This window comes from Convolutriloba macropyga, chromosome 2 (assembly GCF_964194025.1).
Source record: "Convolutriloba macropyga chromosome 2, txConMacr16.3, whole genome shotgun sequence".
Classification (NCBI taxonomy): domain Eukaryota; kingdom Metazoa; phylum Xenacoelomorpha; order Acoela; family Convolutidae; genus Convolutriloba; species Convolutriloba macropyga.
The window spans coordinates 69,895,019-69,908,789 of NC_134469.1; the positions used below are offsets into that span (position 1 = coordinate 69,895,019).

Genomic DNA, 13,771 nt, shown 5'->3' on the forward strand with positions numbered 1-13,771 from the left:
TGTTCTGCCTCTTTTCTGTATTGTTTATATTGTATTTTATATGTCTTTTTTCCTTTTCTCTTATTTTCTTTCTGCCGTTCTCTTTCTCAACTTTTTTACTTTAGTTCTCCTCTCATTTCTCTTTAGTTTGTCGTTCTTTGCTGTTTCCGTTCTGTTTTTCTTTTCTCTTGCTTTGCTCTCTTTTCTGCTTTTCTTTTCCTGTTTCCTTTTTCTGTTCTTTTCTTCTGCCTCTTTTTTCTCATCCTTTGTCTCTTTCTCTTTTGTTGTTCTCCTCTCTTTCTGCTCTTTATTCTTTTTTTTTCTGTTCTTTTCTGCCTTTTTACTCTATGTTTTCTCTTACTTTTTCTCTTTTCATTTTCTGCCTTTCGTTTTGCTCTTCTGCTTTTCTTGTATTTTTTTCGGTAATTTTTTTCTGCCATTCATATTTCTCATCCTTTTTCTCTCTTTTGTTTCTCCTTAGCTTCTCTCGTTATACCTTGCTTGCTTTTTCGTCCTTTTTTGTCTTCCTTTTTTCTTTCTTCTCTGTCTTTTGTTTCTGTCTTTCTTTTCTCTAACTTCTTTCTGTTTGTCTTTTCTGACTCTTTTCGTTTCTTTTGTTTTTTTTTTATTTTCTGACTATCTAATCTCTTCTGTTCTTTTCAGTCTGCCCTGCTTTTCTTTGTCTTCTGTCTTTTTGTCTCTTACTTTTTGTATTTCGTTTTTGTCTTTCCTCAATTTCTTTTCTCTTTTTTGGTTTTTCCTGCCTTTCTTTGTTCGCATTCGTTTTCTCTCCTTCCTGCCTCTGTCGTTTCTCTAAATTTTCTCGTTCTTTCTTTTTTCCTTTTTTGTGTTTTTTTCTCTCGCTTTTCTCTATTTTGTCTGTCTGTTGTTTCTCTCTTGTTTTTCTGTCTTTCTTTTCTCTCTTTTGTCTTACTTTTATTTTTTTTCTCCCTTGCCTTTCACTTTCCTTTTTCCCAATTCTGTCTCTTTCTTATACCTCTTTCTCTTGTTCTTTTGTTCTTTCTTTCTTCATTTTTTTTCTTTCTCTTCCGTCTTTCCTTTCTAGATTTTTTTTATCTATATCTTTCATCTTGTTTTTCTCTTTTTCTCTCCTGCTTTTGTCTCTTACTTCTCTCGTGCTTTTCTGTTTTCTTTTTTGCTTTTACCTATTTTGTCTCTTTCTTTTCTGTCTTTCGTTTCTCTTTCTTTTCTCTCTTTCGTTTCTCTTTCTTTTCTGTCGTCCTTTTCTGTCCATCTTTTTTCTCTTTTGCTTCTCTGTTTCTCTCGCTTTGCTCTGTATTTTTTGTCTTCCTTTTCTCTCTTGCTTTTCTCTTTCCTTTTTCTCTTGCTTTTCTCTCTTTCCTGTTTCTCTATTATGTGTGTTTTCTATCTTTCTCTTACCTCTTTCGCTTGTTCTTTGCTCTACCTTTCTTTCCTCATTTGTTTCACATCTCTTTCCTTTCTGCCTTTTTTACTTCTATCTTTCGTCTCTTGTTTTTCTCTTTTACTCCTGTTTTTCTCTTACTTCTCTCTTGCTTTTCTCTTTTATTTTTACTTCTCTCTTTTGTCTCATTCTTTTCTGTCCTTCATTTCTCTCTTTCTTTTCTCTCCCTTTTCTGTCCATCATCTTTTTTCTTTACTGTTTGCCTTTTTCTGTTCCTTTTCTATTTTTCCGTTTGTTTTTCTTTTCTCTCTTTCATTTGTCGTTTATGTCTTTTCTCTTTTTCGTCTTTTCTCTTTATTTTGTCTTTTTTCTTTATCTATTCTCTCCTTTTTGCTCTTGCTTTTCTTTCTTTCTTTTCAGTCTTTTTTCTCTTTTTTCTGTCTCTCTTTTGTCTCCTGTCTCTTTTCTTTTTTTTTCGTTTATTTCTTTTCACATTCCTTTCTGCGTTTCGTTTTTTTGTCGGTTTTTTTCCCTCCATATCTTTTTTTACGCTCCTCAAACATACAGCCTAGCGTATTAAGTGCGTTACGCTACGCCACCATGTAGAAGTTCGATATCTGTACTAGTCTAAGCGCTCCCTAAATTTGCAAATTATCAAAGCCCAAAAAGTTGAACATAAAATTGCTGGTTATTGGGGGTAATATACTAAATCAAACACATCGGAACGTAACGTAATACCTATGACTGTTGAACGAGTGGCATATATTCCAGCCCGTCGTGGTACGAGAAAAAAATGAATTTTAAAACTTCTATTCTTTTAAATGATCTTGTTATGCTTTAGCGGGCCTGCTAGTATATATATATATATATATATATATATATATATATATATATATATATATATATATAACACAGACACACAAACAAACAAACACACACACACACACCACACTTACACAACACATACACACACATGCATAAAACACACACACACACACACACACACACACACACACACACACACACACACACACACACACACGCACACACACACACACTAGCACACACACACACGCGCACACACACACACACACACACACACACGCACACACACACATACACCCACACAGACACCAACGCTCATGCACGCACGCACGCACGCACGCACATACAAAGAAAGTAAATTCGATGCAGTCCAACTCCGACATTTGTCAAAACTGCGAGTTATAGAGACGACGTTGGTGGTTTTTCAGGCTTTTTAAAATTCTGATAGAGCTGTAGCTTTCAAATTGCTGGATCCATGTTCTTATGGCATGAATTTTTGCATTTCAATTGTTAAACTATTTGACACGTTTTCGAGGTTGGGAATTTGTTCTTTTGACGAATTGGGGCCTCTTCTAGGCGATGTGTCCAGTTCTTTGTCACGCTGCTGTCATATAGGTCTTTGCGTCTGGGCCTTTCCCGAAGAAGTTCCTTAATTGTATATGTACCCATTTGCACGTGTGATAATGGTAGTAGATGCATAAAATTTTTTAAAAATAATTCAATTAACTCAGAAGTGAGTTTTTATGACTTTGTCACTGAACTCATTGGTAAGTATACACAGACAAAGTCACCGTTTAGAAAATGATCAGATGATTGATCGACAAAAAAGGTGGTAGAGTCAGAAAGAAGCGGAGAATATACGTAACCTGCATTAGTTGAAATTTAATTTTCTCTGCATCAAAGTTGATCTGGCACGTTTTTATCTTATAAATTTCATAGTTGATTTTTAATTGAATTTAATTAACTTAAATAAAACTCAGTGCCATCTTAAACGCATAATTGTGCTATTTCGTTTCTGTTTGTCTCCGTGATGCCTTTTTCTACATAAAACATTAAATAATTGAAAAAAAAACTACCAAGGTTCCAAATTTTACTGGTTGATCATTTGATTTCGACAGGAGTTCTATCTCTAAATCCACGGGAATCAATTTAAAGAGATCTGTGGTACACCAGTACCCCCTTCATCAGAATTCCACCTGCTTAATCGAGGTCTTTAGTTGAGTTGATTTGTTAATATCCGCAAATTTGTTAATATCCATTTATGGTTCATCCTTTCTTAGAAATGTTGTCCATTCCTTCTTGACGTTCTGTTGAATTGTATGTTCAATCGCGAGTATAAAAAATCTTGTCTGTTCATTAAGTTAATCTTCTCATGCCGTATTTAAATTTGTAATCATCATTTTTTTGAACTTTCATTGGATAATCTTTGTTTCTCAACTTCCAATTAATTTAACTTTAATTTGTTGTCTCTCAACCGGCCAAACTCCATTCACTTTGGATATCTCAATGTCAAGCATTCATTTGCCAGGCAAATCACTCTAATCAAATATACGAAAAAACCAGTTTGCTTAAGCGGCGTACCCAGGTTAACTTAGCCATTCTGGAGGAAAACATAATACTGGTGGTTCTACTTCACAACAAGCCAAATCCGGTGCGATTGTCAACCGAACCAGTATACAAAGAACCAATAGAAAATGTCATTCAATCGAGACAGACAAAAAGCACAAAAAGCGAAACACACATAAGAACCTTTCATGGGAATTAAAATGCCAAAAAACACAGACGCGCGAATCTTACAAAATTTACAGAAGCGGGAGTCTTATGCTGCGAAAAACCATGGGAACTTGGTTAACAAAAATCCATCTGGCTAGTGTATCTGAAGTAGGCAACGAAGGCTGACGAATCTTAAACAAAAAATACCCTTACACAACATAAAACGAATTGACGACACTCGTGGAAGATAATGGCGGAGGCTTTGAAAAGACCCAGAAACATAACATTTGTACCTTCTATTTTCGAGAAAACAGAAGAAGGGAGAGCGCATGGAACAATACCATAACAAAAAGGCTCTATTAATTTCAGAGTAAACTTCCTTACACCATAACATGAAACGGAAATAGGCCTCTCTTAATTTTTGTTTTGCAAAGGGGGAAATGTGGTACATCGTTACGTCCTTCATCATAATTCCACCAGTCTATTCCATGCCTTTAATTTAGTTGACTTTTTTAGTTGACCACTTCTGAGTAGTCTTGTTTATTTTCTGTCGACGCACTGTTGAATTGTTTTCATTAGCGAGTATAAAAAATCTTGTCGGTTCCCTGAGTAAATCTCTTCATGCCGTATTTTATTTTGTAATCATCATCTCTTGTTGGACTTTCATTGGATAATCTGTATTTCTTAACTGTGAGTTGATTCAATCTTTTTCGATTGTCTCTCAATTGTCCAATCAACATTTAAATCGGATATCTCAAGGCTAACCGTTGATTTGGCAGGCAAATCACTCTAATCAAATATATAATAATATAGCTTGATTTGCACCGCCAATCAAATAATTTCAAAAACTTTCACTATCAGTGTACAACAAGATCACACCCAATTTTAGCTGAAACTACGAAAAAGTTTTCCATAAACCACACTCAAGAGAACATAGAGAAACTACGGTTAAATAATAACAGATTTTCACTATTCAGCTTACATGTTTTTTTTTCACAAAAAATAGACCACGGAATAGGTTTATGACCACTTACCAGCGGAAAAGGAAAATCTGAAAAAAAATATTTATATACTCCAGCCGGGTAGAAAAAATAAATCTTTTCCTGAAAAATTAAATATGCCAACCAGCACAAGTTAACTTCTCAAAAACTAAGTCAAACAAAGCAAATTAGATAAAAATCTGAAGCAAACTCGAAACAAAAAAAGAAAATTTTCCCAACGATTGAATTCTGTGTTTAAGTTTGCCCTGTATTAAATATATAATCAGACTGTTTACTTCTATCAGATTTGTTACTTCATTAAACAAGTTTTGCATCACAGTCGGAAAACCTTTTGAGCAAATTTTCACCACCAGCACCACGTTATTGAGAAATTCTTCAGAAGCCTATAAGACTGTCATGAAACTTATTTTCAATTGTAAATGCCTATTCCAAAATAGAGTTGATGTAAACAAAGATGGATTTTTTCTGCAGCAAAATTTTCAATTTGTAGAGGAGAATAAGACCAGTTGTCTTTAGCCATTTAATGTTTTAAATTTTTCAACAAACCAAAAAGGGACTTTTTTAATTTTGGAAGGAGCAACTGAAAATGAAAAAAAAACATCGATTGGGTGCTATTTAGAATTTTGAATCATACCAGAAATAAAAGACTCCGTTCATTTATGACAAGTTAAACATTCCTTATTTTCAATATGATATCAAATAATTTCAAAGAAGTATGAAAGATCAATAATCGTTTTTGGAGATAAATAGAGCAAAAAGTTGAAATCAAGCATCCTATTTGTTGGTATTTTGTTTCAATACCTAAGTTTGGAAGTAAATCGTGAGGCTTTGACTCTTTTAAATTGTTTTAATAGATGCTAAAACAAAAGTTGTCTGATTTCACGATAATATAAATTCAAACAAATTTGCAAAAGCGACCGACGATTTAGATTATTTGCTCAACACCATTTTTTTTGTTTTGTTAAGAAATTTAAATCATGTTGAGACTTTTCGCTAAATTTGAAGTTGAATATGTTGTTTTGTTGAGAATTGAGATAATTTTCCAAAAGAATGTTTATTTTTGATGATTTTTCTTCGAAAAAGATAAAAACTACAGTATTTGACAAATACTCACTGTTTTTGATTTCCTGACTCATTTTTTAAAAAAAAAAATTATCAGAATGGCTTGATTCTAGTTAACTTTTTTTGAGCTGCGTTGAGGTCAAAGATTTTCTAAGAAATTGAACATTTTGACTGCAGAAAGCAACGAAAACCAAAATACAAAACTTGGGCAAAAACTGATATTTAAGTTGCTTTAAAAATCGAAGTTTTTTAGTGCATTTCTGGCACTCAATATATGTCACTGTTGGTAAAGTTGTTTGTGTTTCTACATTAAAATGCTGAAGAAAAGTTTTTTTCATATTGAAACGATTTCAGATTCAATTAAGAAATAATTTTAGTTTTGCATTCAGCTGAAAGTTGGTTTCCCTATTTTGATAATCTCCGGAAATTTGAAAAAAGGCCATTGTTATTTATTTACATGTTAATACACACGGCAAATGATTAATCGCTGGAATTTGAACGAAGGTAGAAAAAATCTCAAAGTTCGTTCTATAAAAGCTATAAAAGCTGGTACAGCAAGTTTTTTTGCATAATTGAGATTCTTTTGAATGAATTGAAACTGTTAGTTGTGTTCGCAATATTAAAGTTTTCGAAAAAGAAATGACTGTCCAGGGTACAGTTTAAGTTATATGTCTTATATGCGTTAAAATTATAACTTGTTTAAAGATTTCAATAGGTTGCTGAAACTGATTAACTAGTTTTCATTTGCTTAGTTCTTAAAACAGCGAACCTGAATTTTTCAATTTTATGTGAAACTAACTTGCTATTTTTGAAAAAAATATTATGAACTTTTGTACAAGTAAATTTGAGTTGCCTGGTAGTTCTGTGGTAAATTAGAAAACAGTTTTTCAAACTAGTTTTAGAGTTTGAGTCATTGAGTCATAACGCTCGCATCCAATCAGACCAAGAGCAAAAATTTATTTTCAGATGCTGCATTTTCAAAGCGAGGGTGATTTTTTTTCAGAATTTTTTTCATTTTTTCTTGAAACTGTGTATTCTCTAAAATCAAAAACAATTTGTTTCTTAATAAACAAATCTGTTCAACAATACAAATAGTTTCTGGACGACTTACTGACTGTTACTGACTGCTCATTTGCCTAAAAATTCCAAGTAGTAACACAAAAAAAAATTATTAAAATATTAAGAAATTGTCTTGAAATTTGCTTCACAAATTGTAAAAAGCTATTGTATGAAAAATGAAACATATGAGCCGAAAAAGTAGAAACTCGACACTCCAATCTTTTCGTACTGATTATTAAAAATTTGGTTGCTGATTTTTTTAACATTTAGCTTTCTGTTTCAAAAAATATTCTTCGTAGCGCCCCTCGAGAAAAATTGAGAGGATTGTTCTTCTGTACCCCGTTTCGTGAGACACTCATCAAAAATATTTATGCATGAACGAAGTGTGTTCTTTAGGTTTGACCAACAATTGCTTCCTTGACCTAAAATCGGAACCAAAGTTCAATCAAAAAATGAGCTTAATAAAGTTCAACATGTTTGATAACAGTATTCTCTTAAAAAGAAATTTGTTTCTATATATGGTCAGCAGAAGAAGAGATTTAGAAAGATGTTATTGATTTTGGTCCCTAATTCACGAAACAAGAGATAATTTGATTGGTCGAAATGGCACGTCCCAATTTTGGATAATTACTCTTACATTGGCTAGTTGCTATGTAGCGTCATAGCCAATATGAGGTCCTCAGCTAAAAACAGGTATTGGCTAGGCAACTTGTGTCGAGGAAAGGAGGGTTCAGATCCGAACAGACCCAAGTCAGACCCTGGACCAAAACAAACAGACTATGGCCAATTATAAATTAAAGATTCTTACGTTTTCGACATGATTTGAGTCTTCTCTTGACGATTTCAAAAAAAGAAACAAAACCGTGTCAATTTCCACAAAAAATCTTGTCGTCATATCAAACGGTAATCTTTTTCTTCGTAAACGAAAGTTGGCAGCACACTATGATAGTATGACGAAATGCTCATCCGTTTTCATTTTCCTGTTTTTCTAACTGTGTCACAATTTATATCTCCATCAACTAAAATCCCAACTAAAATAAGGACTGCTTGCGGTATCATCAAACAAATAGAGAATTAGCTGCTTAATGCGTTCAACACAGTAGCTGCTTCTGGTTTTGAGAATCTACATTAGACAACGAAAATCTTAAACGTTTCATTGGCGCAAAAGAGGTTGTCATGTTGGCATACTGAAAGATAGCAATTATGACAAATAATTAAAGTAACAGTTTGCTATTGAAGACAGTTATTCCTTTCGGAAGATTTCTTTTCAAAAATGTTAAAACTTTTTAAGCTTTGAAAAAGCACTGACATGTATGTTTCTCCCAGATTAAATGTTCACTGATAAAAATTCCTAGAACCAGGATAGCGTAGGTTCGTTTGACTATTGGAGGGCTGAGTCGTTGAGACTGAGCTGAACGTCTGGTACAGAACTGAAATCTTCAGGGTGAAAAACTAATCTACTCGTTTGCGATGACCCTGACAGATTATTGCTGTTTTCTGAATGTCACATAATGTGGACGCAGCAACAAAATTGAGGTCATCACAATACAAATAGAACGGACAATGCTGGAGCGAACCTGTCATATCATTTGTGAACTTGACGAACAGAAGCTGTCCCAACGCATTACCCCGAAAACAGCAGACATAACATTTACTTCTTCGGAAAAGCGTTAAACTCCTTATTTTTTGGCGGGTTCTACTGATTCATTCAAAACTCGAATGATTCATTAAAACTAGAATCAAAATCAAAAGCTGATGGTTTTCAGGAGTAAAAAGTGTGGCACAGAGTCACTCAATATCACCAGCATTTTTAAAGTTTTTGCTTAGAGCCCGATTAGTTCGTTTAGCCCTTTGAAGAACTGCGTGGGTTGAACTCTTTCAGCAAATACTTTTCTAGGGCAGGGCCTTCAGCAGAGTGTTTTACAAGAAAAAATAGATTTTATCGTCAATTGAATCCAGATTTGAGCAAAAGAGAGACGCATGCGCCATGAAACCGCCTGAGCTTCGCGCATCCAATTGCAGATCGGTCATTGTTCTTCATTGGTCTTCTGCGGAAAGACATATTGGTTGTCCGCTTTTAGTCATTAAATTCTATTAAACCTACCAAACCACTTAGGCTACTACCGACCAAAAAACCTAATCGCTCTGTAGCGGACTCCGATACTAGACAACAGTAAAATTTCCAAAATACTGCATCGTAAAGAAAAAATTCAAGCATGGTTGAAGTTAAGCATTTTGAAGCTTGTACCTGATTTTCTTATTTCACTCCTCTCATCCCATTCCTACAGGTCCTATATAGCAGAAAAATAGGCATGCGCAAAAAAAATAATATTTTTGTTTCGTCTCATAAGGTTATTTGTCCTCATAACTACTCTCCTGGTATAACAAACTTACAACCGTGTAAGCCGTAGATTTCAGGATTTTGAAATTAGTAGAACACCTTGGAAACGCATATTCAAGTAATTGCGATAGGAGTGAACAAGTTTTGAGTTCAAGTTTACATTATATGCACAAAGTTTTTACTACAAACCTATAAACTTCAAACCTTGGGTCTGTTAGTATTTCCTAAATGCATATGGACACTCATTCGTACGCAATATATAAAATCAAAACATACCTTTGCAGTTGTTTTGAGCAATTGAAAAGAGGGGGATTTCTCTATGTGCTCCTAAAACGCTCCAAGAGACGCGGCACTTTTGGTACTCGCGCAAGCAGCCACGTGCTGGAGTTTTCTTCGTCTTATTTAAATACATAATATTGACATAAGAAAACTGTTTTAAGTCCTCGGAGGTCGACAAATTTTACGTATGGTGGTTGACAACCCGCAACTTTCCAAATTTTTAAGCAGAAATCAGTAGGGTAATTTTCCGTTCAAATTAAAATATTTAGAGATTTAACTTTCATTCTACGAGGTATCACATGGCACTGGTTTAAATGTGCTTGCAATAGGATTGGCAGTAGAGTGAAGAGTGAAAAATGCAGCAGTTTGGATGCAGCAAGTGTTTTTGCGTTTGGTGATGTTAAATCACTTAGCTTCCATTTTAGAAAACTCATTTGGAAAACTGAGAGTATCTGTATAGGTAGTTTGGTAAAATGAACACATGGCGACGCCTAAGCTACTAAAGGACGAATCACTGACTTATATAAGTTCATTTTACTGTTTTGTAAACTTGTAGAATGGTGTTTTGATTTCAAAAGTTTTATTAAATTATTCACAGCTTTCTTCAATTTTTCATCAGTGAGTTCTCTAAAATAGATTATGACTTACATAGACGCCCGGGTTTTTCAAGTTTTTTGATGGTCCGAGGAACTCATTATTCTGAGGAAATGATAGTATTAAGAGTAGTCGTAGTAGTAGTAGTAGTAGTAGTAGTAGTAGTAGTAGTAGTAGTAGTAGTAGTAGTAGTAGTAGTAGTAGTAGTAGTAGTAGTAGTAGTAGTAGTAGTAGTAGTAGTAGTAGTAGTAGTAGTATTCAAATGTCGAGTCAAAGCCGAAGGTGAGAAGGGACGCTTATTTGATGTCAGAACAGGCGTTAGGCAGGGTGATGTGTGGTCCCCAATCCTATTCGGCCTTGTCATCAACTACATTTTAGCTAACTCGGTGCATGGAGGATTAGACATTGGGAGATTGGTGGCTGACTTAGATTTTGCTGATGATGTTGCTCTCGTGGGGGTCTCAGACAGTGAGGTGCAAGAAAACCTACATCGAATCGAGGCCCTAGCGGAAGCCGCTGGTCTGAAGATTAATGTGGCCAAAACAAAGAATATGGGCGTAAAATGCGACAGCGCAAATGTTGTTGCAGTGCCTAGTATCCAACAGAACGTGGAGATACTCACTGGAACACATAAAGGCAAACTAGGACTCCTGGCAGAGACATCTAGCCAGTCACGACTAACCATCGGCACGGAGGTGCTGCTGGGAACGAAAAAGAAAGCGGGCTGGTTCGAAACACAAGATGGCCGGAAGCTCAGATTGAAAAGCTTAGCGGAGGCTAAGCCAGCGTTGGTAGCTTCACAACAACAATCTGCAGTAGCGGATTTAGAGTCGCTAGAAAATGAGAGTGGGTCAGCGGTGGCTGATCAAGAGTCTTTAAGATGTCAGAACTGTCAGCGGCAATTCAGTACAGTTACCGGACGCAAAGTGCACCAAACAAGATTCTGCAAAGCCGGTTTGTCAAAGAATGTCGTCGACAAGTCAAAGTTCGAGCAACTAGAGGCGAGCCTCACCTGTGACAAGTGTGAAAGGAAGTTCAAAACAGTCAATGGCCGAAAAGTTCACCAATCGAGATACTGTGGCAAACCTAAAGCAGCTGCCACACGCGTGTTTTCCTGCAAAGTACAAGATGTTATCGGAAACGAGTTTGAAAACATAGAAGCGTTCAAGTATCTCGGATCATATGTCAGCCTCAAGCATGGAGACCTCCAGGAAGTCAATTGCAAACTTGCAGAAGGTAGACAACGGTTTGCTAACTTCCAAAATCTCTGGAAGAGCAAGCAGCTCAGCATGCACCTCAAGTGCAATTTGTACAAAGCACTCGTTTTATCAGCCGTGCTGTACAGCTCAGAGACTTGGACTCTTTCGAAATTAATGGAGAGAAAACTTGAGAGTTTCCACTGTGGTTGTCTTCGGAGAATTCTACGTGTGTCATATCTGGAGAAAGCAACGAACGATGAAATTATGTCAAGATCGCGAATGCCCCAACTATCCACGATGATCATGCTCAAACGGATAAAATGGTACGGTCACATCCAGAGAATGGAACCAGGAAGATTAGCCCGCAGTGCCTTCGATTGGGACCCGCCCGATCAATACGCCCAAGCCAGACGCGCTCCTGGGGGGCAACGGAAAACGTGGATGAGTCAAATCGAAGGAGACTGTGTACGAAACAAAGTATCGTTCACAAGATTGCAGGAGAAAGCAGCAACCGGGTCAAAGAATGCCTTCAACAATTTCGTCGTACAGCACTTCACAGAATAACCAATCAAATAACTCTTCTTGTTTTGTTTGTATTTGTATTTGTATTTGTATTTGTTGCCAACCGTGCCTTTATTTCATATTTGGAATTAAAGTGTTGAAACAGTAGTAGTAGTAGTAGTAGTAGTAGTAGTAGTAGTAGTAGTAGTAGTAGTAGTAGTAGTAGTAGTAGTAGTAGTAGTAGTAGTAGTAGTAGTAGTAGTAGTAGTAGTAGTAGTAGTAGATTCGAAGAGTGTCAAAGACAGCGCGTCAAAGTTTGTTGGGCTAGAGAAAAGCCTCACTTGTCAAAAGTGCACTAGAAAGTGCGCGACTGTGAAAGGCCGACGAATTCACGAGTCACGATACTGCGGCAGAGAAAAGGTTCGAAGCATTTTCTCCTGCAATGTCCACAATCGAGATGGAGTGGAGTTTGAAAATGTAGAATTTTTCAAGTATCTGGGTTCGTTCATGAGCTTGCAACATGGTGACGTAAAGGAAATAAGTGTCAAGCTGGCGGACGGAAGACACAGCGAGTTGCCTGCTTTCAGAAGCTTTGGAAGAGCAAAAAACTTAGTATTCCCCTCAAATGCAAGTTATGCAGAGCTCTCGTGTTATCAGTGGTCTTATATAGCTCTGAATCGTGGACCACTGATAAATCAACGCAACGGAAACTTGAGAGCTTTCACACCAGTTGTCTGCGAAGGATACTATTTTTTTCATATATGGAGAGGGTGACAAATGAAAAAGTACTGGCTAGATCACATATGTCGACACTTTCTGCAATGATCATGATTAAACGGTTGAAATGGTTTGGCCATGTCCTGAGGATGAATGACGATCGTCTAGCGCACCGAGCCTTCACCTGGGAGCCGACAGAAGAATATCGTTATGCTAAATGAGCTCCAGGGGGTCAACGCAAGACGTGGCTGGATCAACTTGAAGAAGATTGCTCAAGGAACAACATGAGCTACATCACCTTACAACAGAAAGCAAAAAGTGAGTCTAAATCCCGCTTCAACAGTTTTGTCGAAGAGCATTTCCTGGATTAAATAAACGCAAATAAGCTCAAACTTATATGCATTTTATTAACCTGTTTGTACTTATTGTCATTGTTCCTTTATTTATTTATGGAATTTAAGAGTTCATACAGTAGTATTAGTAGTAGTAGTAGTAGTAGTAGTAGTAGTAGTAGTAGTAGTAGTAGCAGTAGTAGTAGTAGTAGTAGTAGTAGTAGTAGTAGTAGTAGTAGTAGTAGTAGTAGTAGTAGTAGTAGTAGTAGTAGTAGTCGTAGTAGTAGTAGTAGTATTAGTAGTAGTAGTAGTAGTAGTAGTAGTAGTAGTAGTAGTAGTAGTAGTAGTAGTAGTAGTAGTAGTACTAGTAGTAGTAGTAGTAGTAGTAGTAGTAGTAGTAGCAGTAGTAGTAGAAGAAGTAATAGTAGTAGCAGTAGTAGTAGTAGTAGTAGTAGTAGTAGTAGTAGTAGTAGTAGTAGTAGTAGTAGTAGTAGTAGTAGTAGTAGTAGTAGTAGTATTAGTAGTAGGAGCCAGCGATTAGAAAACGTGTAAATTTAGGACGTCTCTATTCTAGAAGAATAAGAATCTGTTTTTCTTTTAGTCATATATAATTTTGTTCATTTTAAACAAAATACCAAGCACCAGAAGACAAACTCCTCTAGGCAATAATCCCACGGAAACTAGAATCCAACAAAAGTTACAGATAAGTCTAGTATAAACGAAAGAAAGAAGGGAAGAAAGAAATCTGAACTCTTAATAGAACAAGGTATCAAACAAATTTTTTC

General features: G+C 35.9%; 1 pseudogene; it reads right to left on the bottom strand.

Annotated features, from left to right (window-relative positions):
- Nucleotides 1–1,686: 1,686 nt before the first annotated feature.
- LOC142334980 (uncharacterized) lies at nt 1,687–8,648 on the bottom strand (annotated as a pseudogene).
- Nucleotides 8,649–13,771: the final 5,123 nt, after the last annotated feature.